This window comes from Nomascus leucogenys, chromosome 5, assembly GCF_006542625.1.
Source record: "Nomascus leucogenys isolate Asia chromosome 5, Asia_NLE_v1, whole genome shotgun sequence".
In the NCBI taxonomy this organism is placed as follows: domain Eukaryota; kingdom Metazoa; phylum Chordata; class Mammalia; order Primates; family Hylobatidae; genus Nomascus; species Nomascus leucogenys.
The window spans coordinates 37333825-37348197 of record NC_044385.1 but is presented as its reverse complement, the minus strand read 5'-3'; the positions used below and the strand labels follow the sequence as shown (position 1 = coordinate 37348197).

The 14373-nt window shown below is 40.4% G+C and overlaps 1 protein-coding gene and 1 long non-coding RNA gene across 2 annotated transcripts in view; one reads left to right on the top strand and one right to left on the bottom strand.

Annotated features, from left to right (window-relative positions):
• The window catches only part of DAB1 (DAB adaptor protein 1), a 1266417-nt gene that overhangs the window by 367924 nt on the left and 884120 nt on the right, over nucleotides 1-14373 (top strand). The gene's annotated exons all lie outside the window — the stretch shown is intronic.
• On the bottom strand, nucleotides 11410-13812 carry LOC105739739. The gene is made up of 2 exons (XR_001115692.2): nucleotides 13522-13812; nucleotides 11410-11942 (listed from the first exon to the last, which is right to left on the bottom strand). It is a non-coding gene; the product is annotated as an uncharacterized LOC105739739 (long non-coding RNA).

The window sequence follows — 14373 nt, the reverse complement described above, 5'->3', positions numbered from 1 at the left end:
GTGTTCAGTCTGCCGACAGCATTCAGAGTCCAGCAATAATAGTATTAATAATAGCAAATACTATTATATACAGTATTTATATACAATAACTGTGCATAAATAGTATTACTGTGATAAGAACATTACATCTATACAATAATCCTATAAGATGAGTACTCTTACTGTCCCCATGAGGAAACTGAGGCACAGAGGGCTAAGATACATGCTGTAGAGCCCCAGCTATTAAATGGCAGAGCTAGAACTTGAACTCTGGCTCCAGAATTTATGCTGTTCAACCCTTTGCTATACATTGAGCAGTGAGATTGTTTTCTGTACATGTGGTCCCGTCACCGGTAATCACTTACTTCTGCAAGGCTAAATTATACCCATCTACAATTTCAAGATTAAATGCCACCTGCTTTGTGAAACTACTTGGCTTCCTCTGCATTCAAGATGTAAATTCATTGGTTCATTCAGCAAACATCAAAAGATAGTGATTATAGCTTATTCATTCGTCTACTCCAGTACAAGGTTTTTTCAAGTTCTTTCAATGTTACCTTGCTAAGTGCTGTGGCTATGACGATGAATAAGGAGCAAGCAGACCCTGCTCTCACCCTACTCATTTTTTAAAAAAGAACAAGGCAACAAAATATAGAGATAGCTTTATGCATATAAATATTGATATCTCAGTAATATTTATATATCTCTAAGTTTGTCTATCAATTTATTGATCAATAGATATTAAGGGATTTTTCAGTCAATTCCTCCTGCCTGTTTATATGATAAAGTTCACCTCTTTAGCTTGACACCTAAGACCCTTTATGATCTGGCCTTAGATTCCTTTACTTAGGAATCTTATCTCAGATTCCTCTACAGTCTCCATCTGGAGGCTGAACACTCTAGAGTCCTATCACACATAAATCAGAACAGGGGGCTCAGTTCTTGCTTCTTGTTCTCTAACCATCCAGTCCAGACCTAGTCTCCCAGAAAGTGTTTACTCATTGGAAACTATCCAGGCCCAGTCACACCACCCTGCTTTGGCTCAGCCTTTTTCTGTACTTCAAGTTCCCTTTTCATACTTCCCATTTCACATTTCTTCTTTTCCAAACCCTTTCCAAACATGAAGTCCAGGTTTAAACATCCCTTCTCTATGGAACATCCAAAATCATCTTCTTATTCACACTCCTGTCAGTGAGGAATTAATCAATCCTTCCTCTGGGCTCCACAACACTGACCATACCCCTCTGGTACAGCAGCACCTCCAAACCCAAGGTCAGCTGTCCGTTACATGTTGTTCTCCCAATGGGGACTGCGGACCCCTTGAAGATGAGGAATGGGCCCTATTTCTTGCTGCATTCAAAGAACCAAGCACAGTGACCAGTAGGTAGTTATCTCAGTCCATTTGAGTTGCTGTAACAAAATAGCAAAACTTAATAGCTTATAAACAACAGAAATTTATTTCTCACAGTTCTAAAGGCTGGGAATTCCAAGATCAAGGCTTTAGCAGATTTGGTGTCTGATGAGTATCTGCTTCCTGGTTCATAGATATACCTCTCACTGTGTCCTCACATGGGAGAAGGGATGAGGAGTCTCTTTGGGGCCTCTTTTTATAAGGGCACTAATCTGTTCATAAGGGCTCCACTTCCATGAGCTAATTATGTCCCAAAGTCCCTGCCTCTTAATACCATCACATTGGAAATTAGGTTTCAACATATGAGTTTTAGGGAAACATATACATTCAGATCATAGGAGTGCTATTCTTCTATTATATCATTTAACTATTAATAATAATAACTTTTAAAGTATTTGATTGCCATCAACATCTGGCATTCTGATAAGCGTTTCATTTATTTCATTTTATCATAAGAATCCTATGATGTAGATTATGATATATACAATTGTTAACTCCATTTTACATATGAGGAAGCTAAGGCTTAGGGACTATACAATACCTGCTCCGAGTCACAGTCCCCTAAATAGCAAGGTCTGACTGGATACCCTACACTTTGGTGTCTGTTGAATGAACAAATAAACTTACATCTTGAGCACAGAGAAAGGAAGTGATCTAGGAGAGCTGTCACTCCTGTAGTGCATATAGTTTTATACACACTTACTCATACATGTATACACTCAGTTATGTAATTCAGTTCCTAAATGTGGAAAAGGAAACCACAGAAGGATTCTATAAAATTCTGATAAAAAGACCACCAGTTGCAAGCTGCATATTTTTACTTTTTGTAGAAGCTGTCTTTGTGTTTAGGTGAAGCTGTTGACAAACCTAGAGCAAAACTGTCTTTTAGATGCTTATAAACCAGAAGGGTTAGAGGTGGAGTCCATAAAACCTGTTTGGATCCCAGCTTTGCCATGGCTTCTATGTGACCTTGAGCAAGACACTTAACCTTGCTGAAGTTTAGCATAGTGATTGATGTGCAGGTTCTACAATCAGATGAGCTGGTTTAAATAACCCAGCTCTAAGCTTACTAGCTGTGTGATCTTCGGAAAGATAATTTCTCTGTGCTTCAGTTTTCCCATTTGTAAAATGGGTACAATATAGTAATAACATTTATCTCATATGATTGATGTGATAATTAAATAAATCAATTCACTTGAAGGATTTAAAACAGTACCAGATACCCATGAAACTATTATTACCTCTTAGATAGTTATATCTATTTCAGGGGGATGTTGTGATAAGCAATGATTAATATATTTGTGACCCACTAAGACTTCTGAAGGCTTTGGTCTGGAGCTAGCACAACAACTCTTCCAACACATTCCATTGGTGAGACCCATAGGTCCAGCCAGGACTCAGGGGGCTGTGGAAGGAAGTAAGCATAGGTATAAAGGCAGGAGGTGTGGCTTACCGGGGGCCACAAGGAGCAGATTCCCACATCAGAAGACATAATTTGGGCTGTGGATCTAGGTCAGGGTCAATGGGTGGAATGCAGGCAAAGGAGCTCTCAGCAATTTCACCTATCAACATTCATATATTTTACTCACAGAAGAGCCCTCAGGCCTCCACTCAGAATCTGTTTCTCATTTTCTACAAAATTCTAACCAAGTGCTAGTAGATGCTTTCTAAGGCCACAAGAAACCAGAAGAATGCTTTAGAGATGAAATCGATTCTACAGACAGGTGCTGTGGCAACAAAAAAAGGGTGTAAAGTGACAAAAACAAAATGTAAAAAACTATAAGATGAAAAATATCTTAAAATGAAGAGCAAATGAGGACATTTAAAGCACAGACCACCCTACACACAAAGGTGTATACTTCCCACAGATGACATTTCTGTCATCAGATGTTAGGTGGAGAATACATACCCTTACCTTTCCAATCCCTTCATTGGTGATGAAGAGGAGGAGGGTGATATTGCTGCTGCTCCTCCAAAGAGGCAGGGATCCTGGTATATCTCATTCACAAGGAAAGCCCATGACTGGCACTTTTAGGTGTTAAAGCTATTGTCAGCCATTTACTGAATGGTTTACTGTTTTTGGGTGCTATACTAAATGCTTTTCAAATATCATGAGAGTCTGCTTTGCAATTGATAAATTCTCCTTGCCAATGTCAACTCTTTTGTCTTTATCAAGATCACCCTCTTTTACAGATGAGAAAATTGAGACTTGGCAAGATGTGAGTTTGTCTAATTGTCAAATTGGGATACCAACCGATATGGTTCTGTCTCCTAGTCCAGTGTCCTTTTTCTGTTCCCCATTCATTCCAGATTATAGTAAATTTTGTCCAAATCATTCACTCATTTAGCACATTTACTGAGTATGTGCTGTATGCCTAGCAGAGTCTGGGACCAGCCTCTGCCTCGTCATGCTCAGTTATTTTGCTCTTACTATGTACTGTGCATTCTTATATGCATAATATAAATTCATTTTTCACAACAGCTATGTGAGTTAATTACTCCTGCCCATATTGCAGATGAGAAAACTAAGCTCAGAGAGGTTAAGTGAGTTTCCCAAGATCCCGTAGTGGAAAGTGCTAGAGCTGAGATTCCAATACAAGTCTGTGTAATGCCTAAGTCCGTTGTCTTTCCACCCATCACATCAAATGCTTCCTCCATCATTCTCCAATAAAACGGCTTCTTAGTTGTATTCCAGCCATCTCCCCATTAGGCTGGCCCCATAACTCTATGCCGCCCCAAGTGCAGAGCCTAGAATGAGGCTGAAGATGTGTTGGCACTCACGGACAGGACCGAGTTTTCCACAGCAAACACCTGGACATACACATAGGTCTAGGCTAACATTTACTGAGGGGCCTAATATTTAATGTATGCCTCCTGTATGCACCTGGCCTTGCATAAGCCACTTAGGTATAGTACATTTCATCATATCAAACCTGCAAGGTAGGTACGATTGCCCCCATTATACAGAGGAGGAAACAGAAGCTCAGAGAGGGTAAGTATTTTTCCAAAACTCATCCAATTTGCCTAACTCCAGCACATTGTCCAATCCTCCAGACAGCTTCAGAGAGGGTTTGACATAGTCTGTGAAGAACTTAATTGAAAAAGATGCAGCCCAAGCTGCACCTTGGAAAACTTCTCATGCAGCCAGGATAAGTATACCGAGAGTCAGTGAACATGTTATGATAGTTATGATTAGGTTTCCATGTACTTCTCAAATCAGATGTGTAAATATAATCAAGAGCATTTCTCTTGGCAGCACAGACCTCCAACAGATTCTACCCAGCATCCTAGTTCTGAGAGAAGTAATAAATTAGCTCTAATTAGCTTTCCCACATGCTGAAGTAAGTTTCTCTTGTCACCACTTTGCAAACAGGAGAGAGGGAGACTCCACTGGCCTTCTAAGGAGTGTGGTCTGTGGTGGTTAGGAGGGTAGCAGGCCTAGCTGGCACATGACTTTGACTTCTATTACCTTGTGTGCCTGTGGACAAGCCATTTTTATCCTCCAGCCTTCGTTTTTTCCTTATGTAAAATGAGGAGCTCAGAGTGGGCTCCTTCTCCTCTTTCACAGGAAGAGTCCATGACTCTACTGTCCTGGAGAATTTTCCAGCTTGAAGTGTCAACTTTGTTTGTGCATGAATAGAGTTATTGAGTACCTACTATTTATCAGGCATTGACCTTGAAACTGGAGATACAAGGATGAACATTAACTTGGTTTTGTCTGTAGGAAACTTCCATTCCAAAGTGAGAATAATAATAACAGCTACTCATTCCTAAATGCCAGGAACTTAGCCATGGCCACTAAATACATTATCTCATTTAATCCCTGCAGGTAATTGTTGTTACCTGCATTTTACCCATGAGGAAATACTCTCAGAGAGGAAGAATAAGTCACTTTTCCTTAGTTTTACTGGCAGTAAAGGATGGAACTGTAATTCCAATTCAGAGTCTGATCTGTTATCTACTAGATTATATTACCTTGCTCAGAACAAGTTGGATATCATAAAAGAAACAGAGATAACAAGTCTTAGGGAGTCCAGGGGATACTGAGATGTATTCCATCTGGGTGATCAGGGATAGCTTTGGTTAAGATGGTGTTTGAACAGAACCTTGAAGGAAAAAAATCTTGAAGGCATCAAGATGCCTTCTGAATACATGAAGATGGAAGAAAAAAAACAGTTTAGGTGGAAGAGTCAAGACACAGAGGTAAGAAAGGAAAGCACTGGGCACCAATAAGGAAGAATGTGTTGTATAGAGGAAGCCTAGCAGAACATGAGCCTGGGCTCTATGCTACATTCATTGAAAGGGCGTAAAGTGCCTACTGTGTGTCAGGCACAGTGATAGCCTCTGGGAATAACACTGAGAACAATACAGAGTCCACATCCTCAAGGAACTCAATAGTCTATTGCAGTGGTTCTCCACTGGGGGCAATTTTGCCGCCCAGCTGACCTTTGGAAATGTCTACAGATAGTTTTGTTTGGGCTGTAAAATATCCTAAAATACACAGGACAGCTCTCCATGCCACATAATTGTCTGTCCTAAAAGGTCAGTAACTCCAACGGAATGACAAGACCAGGCCAGCTCATGGGGAATTTTGTAGGCCAGGCTGAAGAATTTGCCCATGCCTTTTTCAGATCAGATGGCCTCTGGCAACCAAAACAGCAGAAATGACAACAGGAAAATCTTTCCATTGCAAATGACTTCCTAGCACAAAAGAAACCAGTCTAGTTGCTTAAGCAATTTTGTTACAGGCCTAGAACACCCTGAAAATGCTCTTCTACCGCCCCTGGTTCAAAACCACACAGAGCTTATGAGAATATACGGCACACCAAAAGGAAATGTCAGATGGCTTCTTCCTTATTAATCAAATTAATAGTGCCTCTGCAGAAATTCTGCACAGCTGAGGAATTTATTACAAATTACCTAATCACTTCATTCTCCCATGAAAAGTAAATAGACTGAACCATGCCTAGCCCTCTCATCCTGAGTATTGCAGTGTACCAGAGCTGAGCTGGAGCTTATCTACTAAGTTAAGCAGTATTTACTGGACCTAGCTAGCGAGTATCACTGTGGTGGAACTTCACTGCATTTGAAAATGCAAGTCCAATTTTCATGGTTATCTCAAGCACACCCAGTGCCATTCTGCTTTTCTAGTGCTGGTTAAGAGGAAAACAGGGATTCATTTGTGGCTGTGAGGAGACGTCAGATGCCAATCCAAGAAAGAAAAGATAATGACCAGGGCACTCTGCAGCATCACAGAAAGGGCACTGGATTTGCAATCTGGTGTGCTTGTTTGGCTATCACCTCTGTCCTTAGCTGTGCAAACTTGGGCAAGCCATTCACTTAACCTCTCAACCTCAGTGTCTTTATCTAGAAAAATGAAGAGCCCTGGAATTATTCAGATTAATTGTGGAGAGGCAACATGGCCACACTTAGCACTAAGCAAGCACTCAGAGAATTGTAGATGATGGTGTCGGGTGGTTTCCCACCCAGATCTAGCTGCAGAGATGTGGGTTGTGGCAAAAAATGAGGCTCTGCTGTTCCAGTTTAGCTACTTTTTTGTCTATTAAGGGAAGAAGAAAAGGGAAATTCCTTGTAGACTAGCAGCTTCTTAGCAGTTCATATAGTTCAGGCAATGTCTCTGGGTCCACGCAGAGGCTGGCAAGTGAGTTCTTGACAGATTGGAGGGAATAGGAAGAAAAATCAATTAAAAGGGCTTTTCAGTGGATGAGGGGTGGCAAATGCCAGGGTTAATCCCGAAGGGACACCCATATTTCCATAAGAGGCGAGGCCTTCCCTTTAACCCGTTGGCACCACGAGTTGGAGTTTTCCGGGGTGAAGTCCATTACTGGCAATGGGCGTGCCGTGTGTGATTAATGACCGTGGTTATGGGCCAGTTAGCAACGGAGAGCTCCATCCATCTCACTTCATGGAAGCATCACACACCATTTATTGTCTGCAGGCAGGATGTGTTCCTTTGCAATTAGGTAAATGCCTTCTTTCTAAGTAGGTGTGGTGATTCCTGCATTAGTGCCCCATGCCTCCACCTGACATCCAACAGAAAGGCAAAGGCTGAGAGAGCCCAAGAAGAAAAAGGTAGTGACCATGTCCAATGCTATTTCATGACCTCAGATAAACTTGGCCCAGGAGCTTTCATCTGCTCTCAGCTACCTTCTTTCAAGGGGACATTTGGCCCAGGGAGTTCATAAATACGATGGCTTTAAAGGCCATTCAAGGGAAAGAAGGAAGGGCACAGCATGTTAAACACAGTCCTGTGCTCATTTTCTGCTATTAAAAGAAAGCCTTCAAAACTAATCTTTTAAAAATAATACCTGTCATTTGTGGAGTGCTTCCTCTGTGCAGACACTGTGCTGCCCTCATAAGAGCTCTGTAAGGCATGCCCAAATCATCCTCATTTACAGTCAGGGAAACTGAGGTGTCAAGAAGAAAAAGAACTTCTTCTGGGTTAGATAGCTGGAAAACACTATGCTGAGACCCACAGTCCTGCTCTAGAATTGTACTCTTCACTAAGGTGCTGTACTGAAATTCTGTCTCCATAGAAGAACATGAACCAGCACTCAGAGAATGACAAACTACAGATACATGACCTTTAGGAAAACCCACCACACAAGAGGAAATGGAGAGCATTAATTTACCCCATAGTTGTTTATTGAAAATCCACTATGGTCAGACATCGTGCTAAGTTCTGAGAATGTAAATGAATAGGAGAGATGGTCTCAGAGTTCACCCTGTACCTGTGAAGAGGAACGGTAACAGTAACAAGAGTGACAGCTGCTATTAGGTTGGTGCAAAAGTAATTGTGTTCTTTGGCATTAATGTACAGCTAATGCTATACTAATTATTTCGTATACATTATTTAGTCTTCATAATCAATGAAGAATGAGTCATAATTATCCACATTTTGTAAATGAAGAAATAGTGGCAAGAAAAGTTTGCGTCCCCACAAAATTCATATGTTGAAATCCTCTGCTCTCATGAATGGGATCAGTGCCGCTATAAAAGAGACCACAGTGATCTAGCTGGCTCCCTCCACCATGTGAGGACACAGCTGGAAGGTACCATCTTTGAATCAGAGAGCTGGCTATCACAAAACACCAAATCTGCTGGCACCTTAATTTTGGGTTTCCCAGACCCCTATAAAAAATATTCTGCTGTTTACAAGCCACCCAGTGTATGACATTTTGTTATAGCAGCCCATAAAGAATAAGAGAGTTTAAATAACCTGGCCAAGTTTATACAGCCAGTAGGTAGTAGATCTATGCTTCGAATCCACACAGTCTAACTCTAGCTTGTGCTTTTAAAATACTGAACAAATAATTACAAATGTGTTGAGATTTCCTGAGAGCACGGTGGTGAGCAGATGGGGATAGTGAGGTGATGACGAGCATTTAGAACAGGAGGGACAAGTGCAGCCTTGGGGAAAGAGGAGAGAGCCAATAATGAAGAGGTGGCTTCATTATGCCCAGTCAACCTGAAGAGCGCACATGTTTGAAACCATGTAAAGGCCAGTATTGCTGGAGTATTGATACCAAGAAGAATAGCATGATTTGAAGTTGGGTGTGTGGGTCAGAGAGACCAACATATTTAGGGCCCAGTGGGCTGTGTTACATTTTATCATATGGACCTGAAGCAAGAGAGGGAGGGGCTACACCAGAAATAGCTAATTATCCACCAAAAAGTTGTGGTCTTCATTCTATAAAGTGCGGTTGTCCCTAGGGGCAGCTGTTTCAACAAGTACTGCCTTTTCTGGCTCCTCCCTTGTTTCCCAAGTGCATGCACATGATTATTTCTTGCCAAAGAATGTGAATGGAAGTGACGTGTATTGTTCCAAGGCTGGGGTTTTGAAGAGGCAGATATGACTTTTCTGGGTTCTTTTTACATTTCTACTCCCTGGAAGGAGACATCTGTGAGCCCCTAGGTGATGACCAAGCCACAAGGTGAAAGAAGCCTGCCTGGTTCCCTGAATCACCATTTGGCACACACCTCCACGTGCAAGGGATTTATTTGCAAACGAGAAGTAAATTTCTACAGGGTTAAGCCGCTGTCATACTGAGGTTTATTTGTTACAGTAGGTAGCATTAGAATATCTAATTACAGGGACTTCTTTGGTATTTTAAAGATATCTTTATATAGCACTTTCATGGTTTACAAAGCATTGTTTCATTACGAATAAGCAAGAAGGGGCTGGGTAGAGTGGCTCATGCCTGTAATCCCAGCATTTTGGGAGGCTGAGGCATGAGGATCACTTGAGCCCAGGAGTTCGATACCAGCCTGGGCAACATAGTGAGACCCTGTGTCTATAATATAAATAAATAAATAAATAATTTTTTTAAAACAATAAGAAATTAGATACAGTACACATAACTGTGAGGTTAAGTAACTTACCCCCAATCATACTACTGGAGTCTTCACAAACCCATGCACCCTCACTTGCCCACTGGATGTGCATAAGCTCAGGATCAAAAGTCAAGCAGTTCTGATAGATTTGAGTCTCTTCCTCAGCTAATTATTTGCTGTGACTTTTCAGCAACTTATGTAGTTTGTCTCAATTTCCTTAGCTATAAAATGAGAATGAGACTAGCTCTTGTCTTATGGGGTTGCTCTAAGCATTAAAGCTCATAGTCAAGATCATGATGCATAGAGAAGTTTTAATAAGAGGAAGAAGTTATGTTATTGTTATCACTACACCATTATGGAAAGACTTACTTTAGACTCCCACCATTACCCCCCATTTCCTTACAGGCCTTGCATTTCTTCTCCAGAAGGGAGTCATCTTCCCCAACATCCACATGACACATACTTGGTTCACTCAGGTTCCTACTCAAATTGCTCTTCAGAGGACCTTCACAGACAATGTCAAATAGGCCCCTGCCTTGCCACCCACTCCTTACTCTGCTCTCCTTTTTCTTCCTAGCACACATCATCTCCTGATATTATAGAGTTTTCATGTATGTATTAATGTCCCATCTCATTCCACTAGAATGGGAGCACTTTGACAGCAGGGATTTTATCTCTTGTTCAGAGCTGTATCTCTGGCACCTAGAATCGTGTCTGGCATAAAGTGGGAGCCCAATACACATTTGATGAATGAATAAAGGAATAAATGATGATTGTATCACATGTGAGCTATGTTCCAGGTCCTATATTAATTTCAGTTCTTATTGTTTCTTTTTCTTTGGTGATGCCCTAGTGGATCATTCATCAATCCAAAGCTTATGTGCAAATTTTATTCTTTTTCTCCTCTATAAATGCTACCCACTCCACCTCCAAGATCTCTTGTTTCTAATATGCTTCCATAACACCTCTGTTCCTGAGACAGGAGATCTGTAGCCTTCCCAGATTGGGTGATGGGCCCTGGCCTCAGTGCCCAGCCATTCGTTATGGCATTCATCACCATCACTGTAGAACACACACACTTTCACACCACCCAAGTTGTCAAAGCCTAGAGATTAGAATTATCGCTCAGTAAACTTGACTGGACTACAGGGCCATCTTGCTATATGATCACTTTTCCACCAAGATTTTTAAGTTCTATTGGGGTATATTTGCTGTATAATAAACTGTATATATTTGAAATATATAATTTGATGAGATTTGATACATGTATACACCTGTGAAACCATCACTACATTTAAAATAATAAATATATCCATCATAGCCCAAAGTTTTCTTATGTTCCTTTATAACCTAACCCCCCTTACACATCCCCCATACACACCTCCCCCATACCTAGGGGACCACTGGTTTACTTTCTACCACTACAGTTAGTTTTCATTTTCTAACAGTTTATAGAAGTTGAATCATATGTATAAAATCTTTGGGTTCTTTATCTCAGCATAGCATTATGATTTACATCTATATTGTCAAACGTATTAATAGTTCCTTTTTACTGCTATTTAGTACTTAATTGTATGGATATACTATAGTGAGTTTGTCCACTCACCTGTTGGACACTTGACAAGTTTCTAGTTTTTAGCAATTACCACAAAGCTGCTACGGTCATTTGTGCACAAGTCTTTGTGTGGGCATATGTTGTCATTTTCCTTGGATAAATACCTAGAAGTGGGATTGCTTGTTTGCATGATAGGTCTATTTTCAACTGTTTAAAAAGTTACTGAACTTGTTTCCAAAGAAGTTTTAACATTTTACATTCCTTCGAGCAGTGTGAGAGTCTCAGTGTCCCTGTTTCTTGCCAACACCTGGTTAGTCTGATTAATTTTAGTCAGTTTAGTAGGTTGTAGTGGTATCTCATTATGCTTTAGCTTGTAACTTCCTAATAATAAATAAGCGATTTTCAGCATCTTTGAATGTATTTGTCATCTTTATCTCTCCTTTGGTAGAATTCACATTTTTAAGGAGTTATCTTATTTTAGAGTTGTAAGAATATCTAAAAATATTTTGTATAATCCAGAAAGAAGTTCTTTGTCACATAAATCTTTTTCAAATATTTTCTTCCAGCCTGTGCCTTGCCTTTTCAATTTCCTTTCCAAGTTCCCTGAGCGGAGCAGTTTTGTTTCATTCTCCCTTCATATTCCTAGAAATAAGAACACAGCAATTGTTAACATTGAAAATGTTATGTAATTTCAGTTCAATGATGAGAAAAGCTCTAACTTCAAATACTTCATAGCCAAGCACATGAAAGGTGACTGTTTCCTCAATTTACTAATCTGCAAAATCAAGATAATATTGTCTATTTCATGAAGTTGTGAAAGTTGACTTTGTTTCCTCAATTTACCAATGTGCAAAATCAAGATAATACTATCTATTTCATGAGGCTGTTGTCAGAATGAACAATAGTGAATTAATTACCCAGACCCGTGCTTAGCATATAGTAAGATTTCAGTAAGTTAATAGCTTGATTTTATTCTGTAACCTTAGGGAACAGAAGTGAGACCAAAGGGTAGAAATCTTGAAGATTCAGATTGCTTGAATTTAGTGAATTATTTTCCATTGCAGTCAATTAATGAAATAAAATAGGCACCCATAGAAGCTGCTGAACTTCCCATCATGAGGAGCATTTAAGCAGAGAAAGCATAACCATGTGAGCAGGTTATAGAAGAGATTATTGCTACCTTCAGAGAAATACTGGACTTCTCATGTCTCTCCTATTCCTGAAAATGGTTTGGTTCTTGGTAGGAGATAATAATGACAATAGCATATCTTCATATTTAATACATATTATATATTATAGTATTTATAATACATATTATATACATATATACTATGATATGTTATATAATACTAGTAATTAGTAATGATATAATATTGTGTGAAGCACTTAAAAACTATTCTATTATTTAATCATAACGACCCTTTGAGATAGAGGTAAATATTAGTTCTATTTAATAGATTAGAAAAATAAGTTCAGAGGTGTTAGATAGCTTCCCTAATAGTACATGGCATGGAAAAGGAGGGCCTTGAATGCAGGTTGGCAATGGACTGAATGTTTCTGTCCTTGTAGAATTCATACGTTGAAATCTTATTCCCAGTGTGATGGTATTTAGAGGCAGGGCCTTTACCAGGTAAGTAGGTCATGAGGGTGGAGCCCTCATGACTGGGATTAGCACCCTTGTAAGAAGAGGCTAGACAGCTAGCTGCAATCTGTAACCCAGAAGAGGACCCTCATCAGAATCTGACCATGCTGGCACCCTGACCTCAGGCTTCCAGCCTCCTGAACTGTAAGAAATATATTTCTCTTGTATATAAGCCATCCAGTTTATGGTACTTTGTTATAGCAAGCAAGAAAGTACCATAAACTAAGACAAGGTCCGTCTGAGTAAAGTCCATGCTTACAGCCCAGGTGCTCTGTGGCCAGTGAGCTCCTGCTTACTCATAGCTATGGGCGAGTGCTGCTGAAACAAACTTTTCTCCAACACCTGTGTCCCTATATTCTCTCACCTCCCCCACCCTCGGCTGTAGCATGTCTCTGAGTCAGTGGGAATGAGTATTTAGGTCTTGGTCCACAGCTGCAGAATTCCACTGCTGTTTGCTCAACAGGTCACCCCATGAAGTGGCCAAAAACCAAGGCTGCCATGCCTGAGGTCAGCTACCCAACTCACTCTCCACCTGGCAGTACCAGCTGGATCTCAGCTTCTTGAAGAAGTAACATGCACCATCTCCAGTTGGAATAGGTCTTTCCTGGGCTTTTCCTCTGGCATATGGAGTGTTTATTTGTTTTGGAAGGCCTCAAAAGTGGCAGCTTTCTCATCACACAGCAGGATGGAATGTCCCCATTTGGTGCCTGTCCATCCAGCCCACAATATTTATGCTGTTATTGCAAAGCTGTTGGCCCCTTTGATCCTAATCATCCAAAGACACTTTTGTGGCTTCTTAAAAACCTAGGCCTGTTCTTCTGCAAGCAAGTGCCTGCCTCACTGCCATCCTGATTACCAGCTCCTGTTGGCAAAAGAAGCATTATGATGTGAACCAGATTGTACCAAACAGACGTTACCTAGCAACCAGCAGGAGCCATCAGGATTCATTCTTGTGTTCCAAACACTGTGTGGAATTCCTTAAGCATCTTGGACACAATGGAGACTAAAAGCATGCCATGAGGGAGCCTTAAGAGAATGGCTTTGGAGTCAGGCACACTCTTACGCAGTCCCGACTCTCAGTGACTACTGTGATCTTGGGCAAGTTACATAACTCTCTGAGCATCTGTTTCCTAACCCAGGAAATAGAGAACAATAATAGCACTTACTTCATATGAGTGTCTCAAATGTAATATATGATGGAAAGGATAATCTTTCATATTAAGTAGGCATTCAACATATGTTAGTTCCCTTGAAAATACAATTTTTTTTCTATGTGTTACATTCGTGAAATACACAAACCCAAGCATCCAAAAGACCAGGATCCAGTTACCCATATCCTGTATTAGTAATTCACTGTGTCCTTAAGGAGGACTCTTAACCTCTCTTTTGTTTATTTTCCTCATCTATACCATGGGGACAAGAATAAGTGTT